Source organism: Arachis hypogaea, chromosome 2 (genome assembly GCF_003086295.3).
Source record: "Arachis hypogaea cultivar Tifrunner chromosome 2, arahy.Tifrunner.gnm2.J5K5, whole genome shotgun sequence".
NCBI classification, from domain to species: domain Eukaryota; kingdom Viridiplantae; phylum Streptophyta; class Magnoliopsida; order Fabales; family Fabaceae; genus Arachis; species Arachis hypogaea.
Genome location: NC_092037.1, coordinates 32,598,073 through 32,610,021, shown reverse-complemented (window position 1 = coordinate 32,610,021; position 11,949 = coordinate 32,598,073). Strand labels below are relative to the sequence as shown.

Sequence of the window (11,949 nt, the reverse complement as noted above, 5' to 3'; positions counted from 1 at the left end):
ACTCCCTTCTTTTGAGGCGTTCCATTATTCACGGAATTCCTCTCAGAAGTGTACATGAACTGGTTATTTGTAACCATGTCAATAAGTTCTTGAGCTTTTGCAGGAGTTTTCTTTAGGTGAATAGATCCACCTGCAGAATGGTCCAATGACATCTTGGAGAACTCAAATAGACCATAATAGAATATATCCAGAATGGTCCACTCTGAAAGCATGTCAGAAGGACACCTTTTGGTCATTTGCTTGTATCTTTCCCAAGCTTCATAGAGGGATTCACCATCTTTTTGTTTGAAAGTCTGAACATTCACTCTAAGCTTGCTCAGCTTTTGAGGAGGAAAGAACTTAGCCAAGAAGGCTGCGACCAGCTTATCCCATGAGTCCAGACTATCTTTAGGTTGAGTCCAACCATGTTCTAGCTCTGTCTCTTACAGCAAAAGGGAAAAGTATGAGCCTGTAGACTTCAGGATCTACTCCATTAGTCTTAACAGTCTCACAGATCTGCAAGAACTCAGTTAAAAACTGATAGAGATCTTCTGATGGAAGTCCATGGAACTTGCAGTTCTGTTGCAGTAGAGCAACTAGTTGAGGTTTCATCTCAAAATTGTTTGCTCCAATAGCACGGATTGAGATACTTCTTCCATCAAACTTGGAAGTAGGTGTAGTATAATCACCAAGCATCCTCCTTGCATTATTATTTTTGGCTGCCATCTCCTCTTCCTTTTCAAAAATTTCTATAAGGTTGTTTCTGGATTGTTGTAATTTAGCTTCTCTTAGTTTCCTCTTCAGAGTCCTTTCAGGTTCAGGATCTGCTTTAACAAGAATATTCTTGTCCTTGCTCCTGCTCATATGAAAAAGAAGGGAACAGAAAATAATAATAGGGATCCTCTTTACCACACTATGAATGTCAAGATGAACACCAAGAACACTTTGAAGATCAAGATGAACATCAAGACTTATTTTTAAAAAAATTTCAAGAAAAGAAAAGCATGCAAGACACCAAACTTAGAAATCTTTAATGCTTAGACACTATGAATGCAAAAATGCACATGAAAAACAACAAAGGACACACAACAAGAAAATTTAAAGATCAAACAAGAAGACTTATCAAGAACAACTTGAAGATCATGAAGAACACATGCATGAATTTTCAAAAATTTTTTGAAAAATAAAAATATGCAATTGACACCAAACTTAAAAATTGACTCTAGACTCAAACAAGAAACACAAAATATTTTTGATTTTTATGATTTTATGATTTTTTGTATATTTTTTTTCGAAAATTAATTTTTAGAAAAACAAAAACAAGAAATTTTTTTTTTTGAAAAATTTTTGAAAACTTTTTGAAAATAAAATTACCTAATATGAGCAACAAGATGAACCGTCAGTTGTCCAAACTCAAACAATCCCCGGCAACGGCGCCAAAACTTGGTGCAAGAAATTGTGATCTCTAACAATGGTGCTCAAGTTGGTATGCGCGTTTATAACTCAGCACTTTCTTCACAACTTCGCACAACTAACCAGCAAGTGCACTGGGTCGTCCAAGTAATAAACCTTATGTGAGTAAGGGTCGATCCCACAGAGATTGTTGGTATGAAGCAAGCTATGGTCATCTTGTAAATCTCAGTTAGGCGGATAATAAATGGTTATGGAGTTTTCGAATAATAATAATAAATAAACAGAAAATAAAGATAGAAATACTTATGTAAGTCATTGGTAAGAATTTTAGATAAGTGTATGGAGATGCTGTGTTCCTTTTGGATCTCTGCAACATACTACTTTCATACTTTCAATCCTTCTTACTCCTTTCCATGGCAAGCTGTATGTAGGGCATCACCGTTGTCAATGGCTACTTCCCATCCTCTCAATGAAAAATGTCCAAATGCTCTTGTCACAGCACGGCTAATCATCTGTCAGTTCTCGATCATGTCGGAATAGAATCCATTGATTCTTTTGCGTTTATCATCACATGCAACAATCGTGAGTTTGAAGCTCGTCACAGTCATTCAATCCATGAATCCTACTCAGAATACCACAGACAAGGTTTAGACTTTTCGGATTCTCAACAATGGCCGCCAATAATTCTAGCTTATACCATGAAGACTCTGATCTCACGGAATGGAAGGCTCAGTTGTCAGGCGAGGGCAGCCATGAGTCGTGCATCAGGAATCCAAGAGATACACACTCTAGCTCTCGCTTGTAGAACGGAGGTGGTTGTCAGGCACACGTTCATAAGGATGGATGATGATGAGTGTCACGGATCATCACATCCATCAGGTTGAAGTACGAGTGATATCTTAGAACAAGAATAAGCTTGAATTGAATAAAAGGCAGTAGTAATTGCATTAAAACTCGAGGTACAGCAGAGCTCCACAGGAATCTATAGTGTGTAGAAACTCCACCGTTGAAAATACATAAGTGATGGTCCAGGCATGGCCGAATGGCCAGCCCCCATGATCTAAGAACTAAACATCCAAAAATGAATAATAGAATAAAACTGAGACCAAAGATGTGGTCAAAAGAGACTGAATGGTCAAAAGAGACGTCTAATACAATAGTAAAATGTCCTATTTATACTAGACTAGCTACTAGGGTTTATAGAAGTAAGTAATTGATGCAGAAATCCACTTTCGGGGCCCACTTGGTGTGTGCTTGGGCTGAGCTTGAGCTTTACACTTACAGAGGCTTCTTTTGGAGTTGAACGCCAAGTTGTAACGTGTTTTTGGCGTTCAACTCTAGCTCGCGACGTGTTTCTGGCGTTTGACTCCAGAATGCAGCATGGAACTGGCGTTAAGCGCCGGTTTACGTCATCTAATCTTGAATAAAGTATGAACTATTATATATTTCTGGAAAGCTCTGGATGTCTATTTTCTAACCCCGTTGAGAGCGCGCCATTTGAAGTTTTGTAGCTCCAGAAAATTCATTTCGAGTGCAGGGAGGTCAGAATCCAACAGCATCAGCAGTCCTTTGTCAGCCTTCTTATCAGAGTTTTGCTCAGATCCCTCAATTTCAGCCAGAAAATAACTAAAATCACAAAGAAACACACAAACTCATAGTAAAGTCCAGAAATGTGAATTTAGTAGAAAAACTAATGAAAACATCCATAAAAGTAACTATATCCTACTAAAAACTACCTAAAAACAATGCCAAAAAGCGTATAAATTATCCGCTCATTAGTCCTCAAGGCAAGTATGCTAATTTCTTGCTTGTTAAATTGAATAATATCCCCAAGGTACTCTTCAATGGCAATTCCATTTGTTAATATCTTAAACCGAAGGGAAAAGAAGGAAACATCATGTGTATTTTATTTGGATCAATACCTTTATGACTGTTGAAATTTATATCAATTACTGCTCTAGAAAAAAATTTAAGACTGTTGAAATTAAAGCTTTACCAAATTGAATTTAAGACTCTGTTGTGATTGAATTTGTTTGTTTGCCATTTACAGCGGTGACCACACAGTAAAGATAATTGATGTGAAACTGAAAGTTGCATAAAAGGTGCTAGTTGGTCATGGAAGGACACCTTGGGTGGTAACCTTGTAATATGGCTTTTCATAGTAATTTATTAGATCTATTTCATTTTATTTCTTTTTGTACTTATTGTATAAAATGAATTCTCTAGCATAAATTTTGATATGATATGCATTTAGGAAGTGATAATTCTATGGAATTCAGCACCAAGTTTTTATTATTATCCATCAAAACCATGGGATGCTGTTCAAATTGTGTGATTTTTTAATATTTTTTTATTTGCTTACTGAATACTGTATCCTAAATTTGTATTTGAATAATTTGTTCAAGTGGTTAGTAGTTGTTAGTTTGAAGGCCGTTCTCTATTTCTGCCATGGATATTGCAGCACTTGCACCTTCTTTTTTGAAGGTTTAATTTCTCTCTTAATATTTATGTTCAGAACTAGTTAATTTAGAGATTGAGATAGGGTTCAAAATTTTGTTCAGGTATTGCCAAGAGAATTGCTACTTCTGGATATGTTGTTTATGCTATGGATTACCCAGGTTTTGGCCTTTCTGAAGGCTTACATGGTTACATTCCAAAGGTTGGACATACTCTTAATTAGTTCTTTGATCTAATAATTTCAATTTAGAAAGTGCCGTAATGTTGTCACCATATATATCTTTATATTTCAATTGACAGCAAAGCCTAAGGTTAGAGAGTTTCCTGGATTTCTATTGGGGTAGTCAATGGGTGGAACCATTGCCTTTAAAGTTCATTTGAAGGAACCAAATAATTGGTATAGGGAAATACTTGTAGCACTAATGTGTAAAGTAAGCTCATCCCTTTGTATATATAGCACTTGAGTTAATTGTTAACTAGCTTCACTAGTTTCAACTTCTGAATTCATTTTAAAGTTTGATAATACTTTTGAAATTCGTTTCAGCTTCTGTATCTTATATTTTCAAGTGTTTTCAGTCTTTAACAACTCTCATGTGTTATTAATTTTATATATACTCATCGTTAAGAGGTTTCTTGCAGGTATACAAACATGCAATTGCAAGTCTCACCTGTGATTTTAAACTTCTCTGACCAACTCTCCTATTTTGTTAACCAATGATCATCTCTTATAATTCCCTCTGGTTTGTTGCAGGAAACAGTGTTGGAGGTCCTCGCCAAACTTGTTGCGGCCCTAAAATTGGTTGGAGGAAACTTAGATGATCACAGATTCCTCTTCCATGGCGCTAGAGAGGTAAAAGTTTTGAAATTGGACAGCCAGAAAGAAGATACACAGGAAGAAACAAGATCATGATATTATGTTATTTTTCTTACTCTCAAGGTATTAGCTAAGCTAGTTACTTTGTTTTATGTATGAGATGTATGTTACACATTGCTAGAAATTGTAGCCAATCGACATTTAGAATTAAAAAATGATGTTATATTTGATAATTTATTTGTATTGTAGTTATTATCATTGATTTTCAATACTAAAAAATTATATATTATGTTTAATACTTTATTTATGAATTACATAATATTTTGTGTGTGGGTTATGATTTCTTGTTATTATGAATTTTAAACAAAAAAATTATTTATTTATCATAGTAAAAAAGACGGTTAAAACTACCTTTCTAAACGATAAAAATTGTCATTTTTACCCAGTAAAAACGGCAGCTTGTAACTGCCATTCTAAAAAACATGAAACGCTATTTTAACACGGTAAGAACGGGGATTTCAAATACCATTTTAACTAATAAAAATGCAACTTTCAAGGTAAAAATAGTGATTCAAAATGCCGTTTTAACCAACCAAGAATACTGTTTTAATCTAGTAAAAACGATGGTATCAAATGCTATTTTAACCAACCAAAAATGTCACTCTGCCAAGGTAAAAATGGCGGTTCATAAACGCCGTTTCTATCCAAGAAATAACGGCGGTTTGAACCAACCAAAAAAGCCATTTTATTTGGAAATAATGGCGATTTGAACCGCCATTTTAACCTATCCAAAAACCACCGTTTTAACCCAGAAAATTGTGACAGTTTTCTGAAAATCGCTGTAATAACCAGAATGGCATCTAGAATTATGTCGCTTTCTAAAATCACTGTTCTGGAAATAATGGCAGTTCAAACCGCCACAAATACCGAAAAAAACCGCTGTTTTAACCAAGATTTTTTATAGTGGAGCTTCTCTTTCTCAACATAAAGCTCTCGTCGTTCCTCTTTGATCTCATTGTTCTTCTTTGTTTTCTTCTTTGATCTACATTGCATTTATCTTCTTCCTATTCTTCTTTGTTTTCTTCTTCGATCTGCATTGAATTTATCTTCTTCTTTTTAAGATTTCAATAGCATATCAAAAAAATGAATGATTCAACCTCAAATCAGTTGAATGAGAGCGATTTGGATTATTCTTCTGAATGGAATCAAGCAGATGAGGTTTGGATTATTCAATTTTGAATTGAATTGAATGGAATGCAATTGCTAAATTCTAGAAGATTAGTATTATACATTGGTTTCATTTTGATATTATTGTACATTTCGCTAAATTCTGAATTTGAATTTATATAATGACAATGTTCGGTTCATTTAGTATTGTACATTGGTTTTGTTTTGATAGTATTTCTCAGTTTATTCTAGATGCAAGTGATCTAAATTTGAATTTATATAATGGACATTATTTGGTTCATTAGTATTATATAGTGGTTTCAGTTTGATTATATTTTTGGTTCATTCTAGATGTAGGTGTTCTAAATTTGAATTTATATAATGGACAATATTCGGTTCATTTAGTATTATACAATGGTTTCACATTGATAATATTTTCTGTTCATTTTATAGTCCATGTGTGTTATGGATGAACAATTTGTCTCAAAAGTTGGGATGACTTTCAAGACTCTAGAAGAAGCTGGAAAGTTCTACAAAGATTATTCCAAACTTGCTGGTTTTTCTACCAAAATAAGGAACACAACTCGGAAGAGAGATGAGATTAAGAATCAACTAATTACATATAGTAGAGGGGAAGTGAAAATCTAAGATATCTGCAAGTCTGAAGATAAACCCCTCAACTGAAATAAAGTGTCCAGCCAGGATTTATGCACATATATTGAAGGACGTCAATCTTTGGATCATTTCCAAAGTTATTCTGGATTATTCACACCCTTGCTGTCTAGATGGAATTGAGATGCTCAAACAACACAGGGAGCTAAGCAGGTTTGTGTGTCACACCATTGAAACCAATGAGGAAGCCGGAATCAGACCGAGTAAAACATATCAGTCATTCGTAGTAGCAGCGGGCAATCATCGGGAACTAAGTTTTATCAAAAAAGACGTAAGAAATTACATTACAAGAAAAGTATGAAATGTTTCTGAATAAGACAATGCCAAAGAATTTGGCAAGTACTTACTAAGAATGAAAGAGAAGAATCAAAATTTCTTTTTCCAGCTTAACTTTGAAAGTGATTAAGCCATCAAAAATGCATTTTAGGCCAATACAAGGAGCAGGGTTGCATACAAGTATTTTGGAGATGTTGTTTCATTTGACACCACTTACAACACAAACAGATAGTCAGTTCATTTGGATATAGATTTAGGTTTATAGAGCCTACAAATTTCGGTTCATAACTATGTGAGAGTGTCCATTTATGCAGGTACAATCTAGTTTTTAGTTCTTTTGTGGGCGTGAATCACCACAGTCAGTCGACACTTCTCGGATGTGCTTTGATGAAAAATGAGGACATCCAACCATTCAAAAGGCTATTCAAAGGTTGGCTTTATTGCATGGGAGGGAAGGTACTGATGAGCGGATAATTTATACGCTTTATGACATTGTTTTTAGGTAGTTTTTAGTATGATCTAGCTACTTTTAGGGATGTTTTTATTAGTTTTTATGAAAAATTCACATTTCTGGACTTTACTATGAGTTTGTGTGTTTTTCTATGATTTCAGGTATTTTTTGGCTAAAATTGAGGAACCTGAGCAAAAATCTGATAGGAGGCTGACAAAGGACTGCTGATGCTGTTGGATTCTGACCTCCCTGCACTCAAAATAGATTTTCTGGAGCTACAGAACTCCAAATGGCGCACTCTCAATTGCATTAGAAAGTAGACATCCAGGGCTTTCCAGTAATATATAATAGTTTACACTTTATTTGAGTTTCGATGACAACGCCAGTTCCATGCTGCATTCTGGAGTAAAACATCAGAAACACGTCACAAACCATAGTTAAACGACAAACAGACGTTACAACTTGGTGTTTAACCCCAAGAGAAGCCTCTGCACGTGTAAAGCTCAAGCTCATCCCAAGCACACACCAAAGTGGGCCCCATAAGTGGATTTCTACAGTTAGACTTATTTCTGTAAACCCTAGTAGCTAGTTTAGTATAAATAGAACTTTTTACTATTGTACTAGGGTCTAGTCTTTTGACCATTCGGTCTTTTGATCATTCAGGGGGGGCTAGTCATTTGGCCATTCCTGGACCATCACTTATGTATTTTCAACGGTGGAGTTTCTACACGCCATAGATTAAGGTGTGGAGCTCTACTGTACCTCGAGAATTAATGCAATTGCTATTATTCTTCTATTCAATTCAAGCTTATTCTTGTTCTAAGATATCATTCGTACTTCAACCTGATGGATGTGATGATCTGTGACACTCATCATCATCTGTCCTTATGAACATGTGCCTGACAACCACCTCTGTTCTACCTAAGATTGAATGAATATATCTTGGATTCCTTAATCAGAATCATCGTGGTATAAGCTAGAATTATTGGCGGCCATTCTTGAGAATCCGGAAAGTCTAAACCTTGTCTGTGGTATTCCGAGTAGGATTCAGGGATTGAAAGACTGTGACGAGCTTCAAACTCGCAATTGTTGGGCGTAGTGACAGACGCAAAAGAATCAATGGATTCTATTCCGACATGATCGAGAACCGACAGATGATTAGCCGTGCTGTGACAGAGCATTTGGACCATTTTTACTGAGAGGATGGGAAGTAGCCATTGACAACAGTGATGCCCTACATACAGCTTGCCATGGAAAGGAGTGAGAATGATTGAAGGAAGGTAGTAGGAAAGCAGAGATTCAGAAGGGACAAAAGCCTCTCCATACACTTATCTGAAATTCCCACCAATGATTTACATAAGTATCTCTGTCTTTATTTTATGTTTTATTTATCTTTATATTTGAAAACCATTATAACCATTTGAATCCACCTAACTGAGATTTACAAGATGACCATAGCTTGCTTGATACCAACAATCTCCGTGGGATCGACCCCTTACTCACGTAAGGTATTACTTGGACGACCCCGTGCACTTGCTGGTTAGTTGTGCGAAGTTGTGACAAAGTGTGATTCACGTTTGAGAGCTCCAAGTTTTTGGCGCCATTGTTGATGATCACAATTTACGCGCACCAAGTTTTTGGCACCATTGCCGGGGATTGTTCGAGTTTGGACAACTGACGATTCATCTTGTTGCTCAAATTAGGTAATTTTCTTCGTTTTTTGTTTTCCAAAAAGTTTTCAAAAGTTTTTCAATTTTTTTATTTTATTTATTTTTGTTTTTCCAAAAATAAATTTCTGAAAAATCCAAAAAAATTTAATAATCATAAAAATAAAAAATATTTTGTGTTTCTTGTTTGAGTCTAGAGTCAATTTTTAAGTTTGGTGTCAATTGCATGTTTTAAAAAACTTTTGAATTTTTCAAAAATTCATGCATGTGTTCTTCATGATCTTCAAGTTGTTCTTGATAAGTCTTCTTGTTTGATCTTTATATTTTCTTGTTTTGTGTTTTTGTTGTTTTTCATATGCATTTTTGCATTCATAGTGTCTGAGCATTGAAAATTTCTAAGTTTGGTGTCTTGCATGTTTTTTCTTTTCTTGAAAAATTTTCAAAAATAAGTCTTGATGTTCATCTTGATCTTCAAAGTGTTCTTGGTGTTCATCTTGACATTCATAGTGTTCTTGCATGCATCATGTGTTTTGATTTATAATTTTCATGTTGTGAGTCATATTTGTGTTTTTCTCTCTCCTCATTAAAAATTCAAAAATAAAAAAACAATTATCTTTTCCTTATTTCTCTCATAAATTTTGGAATCTTTGGGTTGACTTAGTCAAAAATTTTTAAAATAAGTTGTTTCTTGTCAGTCAAGTTAAGATTTCAATTTTAAAAATCTTATCTTTTCAAAAATTTTTCAAAAATCAAATCTTTTTCATTTTTCTTATTATTTTTCGAAAAATTTTAAAAAGTAATTTCAAAATCTTTTTCTTAATTTCATTTCAAAATTTCAAAAACTTTACTAACAATTAATGTGATTGATTCAAAAATTTGAAGTTTGTTACTTTCTTGTTAAGAAAGGTTCAATCTTTAAATTCTAGAGTCATATCTTTTAATTTTAAATATCAAATCTTTTCCAAAATATCTTTTTCAATCATATCTTTTCAAAATATCTTTTTCAAATCATATCTTTTTCAAAATTGATTTTCAAATCTTTTTTTTTTCAACTAACTAATTGACTTTTTGTTTGTTTCTTATCTTTTTCAAAACCACCTAACTACTTTCCTCTCTCTAATTTTTGAAAATTACCTCCCACTTTTTCAAAATTATTTTAATTAACTAATTGTTTCAAATTTAATTTTAATTATATTTCTTCTTTCAATTTTCGAAAATCACTAACTATTTTTCAAAAATAATTTTCGAATTTCTCTCTATCACATCTTCTTCTATTTATTTAATTAATTACTAACACTCCTCTCTTCATCTTAAAATTTGAACCCTCTCTTATCTTCTGTGTTCGAATTTTTCTCTTCTTCATTTCCATTCTTCTTTTCTTCTGCTCACATAAAGGAATCTCTATACTGTGACATAGAGGATTCCTCTTCTTTTCTGTTCTCTTCTTTTTCATATGAGCAGGAGCAAGGACAAGAACATTCTTGTTGAAGAAGATCCTGAACCTGAAAGGACTCTAAGGAGAAAGCTGAGGGAAGCTAAAGCACAACCCTCTAGAGAGGACTTGACAGAAATTTTTGAAAAAGAAGAGGAGATGGCAGCCGAAAATAATAACAACAATAATAACGCAAGGAGGATGCTTGGTGATTATACTACACCTACTTCTAACGTTTATGGAAGAAGCATCTCAATCCCTACCATTAGAGCAAACAATTTTGAGCTGAAGCCTCAAATAGTTGCTCTAATGTAACAGAATTGCAAGTTCTATGGACTTCTATCAGAAGATCCCTATCAGTTTTTAACTGAATTCTTGCAGATCTGTGAAACTGTTAAGACTAACGGAGTAAATCCTGAAGTCTACAGGCTCATGCTTTTCCCTTTTGCTGTAAGAGACAGAGCTACAACATGGTTGGACTCACAACCTAAAGATAGCCTAGACTCTTGGGATAAGCTGGTCACGGCCTTCTTGGCCAAATTCTTTCCTACTCAAAAGCTAAGCAAGCTTAGAGTGGATGTTTAGACATTCAAGCAAAAAGATGGTGAATCCCTCTATCAAGCTTGGGAAAGATACAAGCAGATGACCAAAAAGTGTCCTTCTGACATGCTTTCAGAGTGGACTATTCTGGATATATTCTATTATGGTCTATCTGAGTTCTCTAAGATGTCACTGGACCATTCTGCAGGTGGATCCATTCACCTATAGAAAATGCCTGCAGAAGCTCAAGAACTTATTGACATGGTTGCAAACAACCAATTCATGTACACCTATGAGAGAAATCCTGTGAGTAATGGATGCCTCAGAGGAAGGGAGTTCTTGAAATTGATGCTCTGAATGCCATATTGGCTCAGAACAAAATGTTGACTCAGCAAGTCAACATGATTTTTCAAAGTCTGAATTGATGGCAAAATGCATCCAACAGTACTAAAGAGGCATCTTCTAAAGAAAAAGCTTATGATCCTGAGAACCCTGCAATGGCAGAGGTAAATTACATGGGTGAACCCTATGGAAACACCTATAATTCCTCATGGAGAAATCATCCAAATTTCTCATGGAAGGATCAACAAAAGCCTCAACAAGGCTTTAATAATGGTGGAAAAAATAAGTTTAGCAATAGCAAGCCTTTTCCATCATCTTCTCAGCAACAGACAAAGAATTCTGAGCAAAGCACCTCTGGCTTAGCAAATATAGTCTCTGATCTATCTAAGGCCACTTTAAGTTTCATGAATGAAACAAGGTCCTCCATTAGAAATTTGGAGGCACAAGTGGGTTAGCTGAGTAAGAAAATTACTGAAACTCCTCTTAGTACTCTCCCAAGCAATACAGAAGAGAATCCAAAAAGAGAGTGCAAGGCCATTGATATAATCACAATGGCCGAATCCAAAGAGGAACGGGAGGACGTGAATCCCAATGAGGAAGACCTCATGGGACGTCCTCCAAATAAAAAGGAGTTCCAAAATGAGGAACCTAAGGAATCTGAGGCTCACCTAGAGACCATAGAGATTCCATTGAACCTCCTTTTACCATTCATGAGCTTTGAGAACTATTCTTCCTCTGA

At 34.8% G+C, this 11,949-nt stretch overlaps 1 non-coding gene across 1 annotated transcript; it reads left to right on the top strand.

The window, feature by feature from the left end:
• Window positions 1-206: 206 nt before the first annotated feature.
• Window positions 207-314, top strand: LOC112766276 (small nucleolar RNA R71). Its single transcript, XR_003184235.1, has one exon. It is a non-coding gene; the product is annotated as a small nucleolar RNA R71 (small nucleolar RNA).
• The last annotated feature ends 11,635 nt before the right edge of the window (window positions 315-11,949 follow it).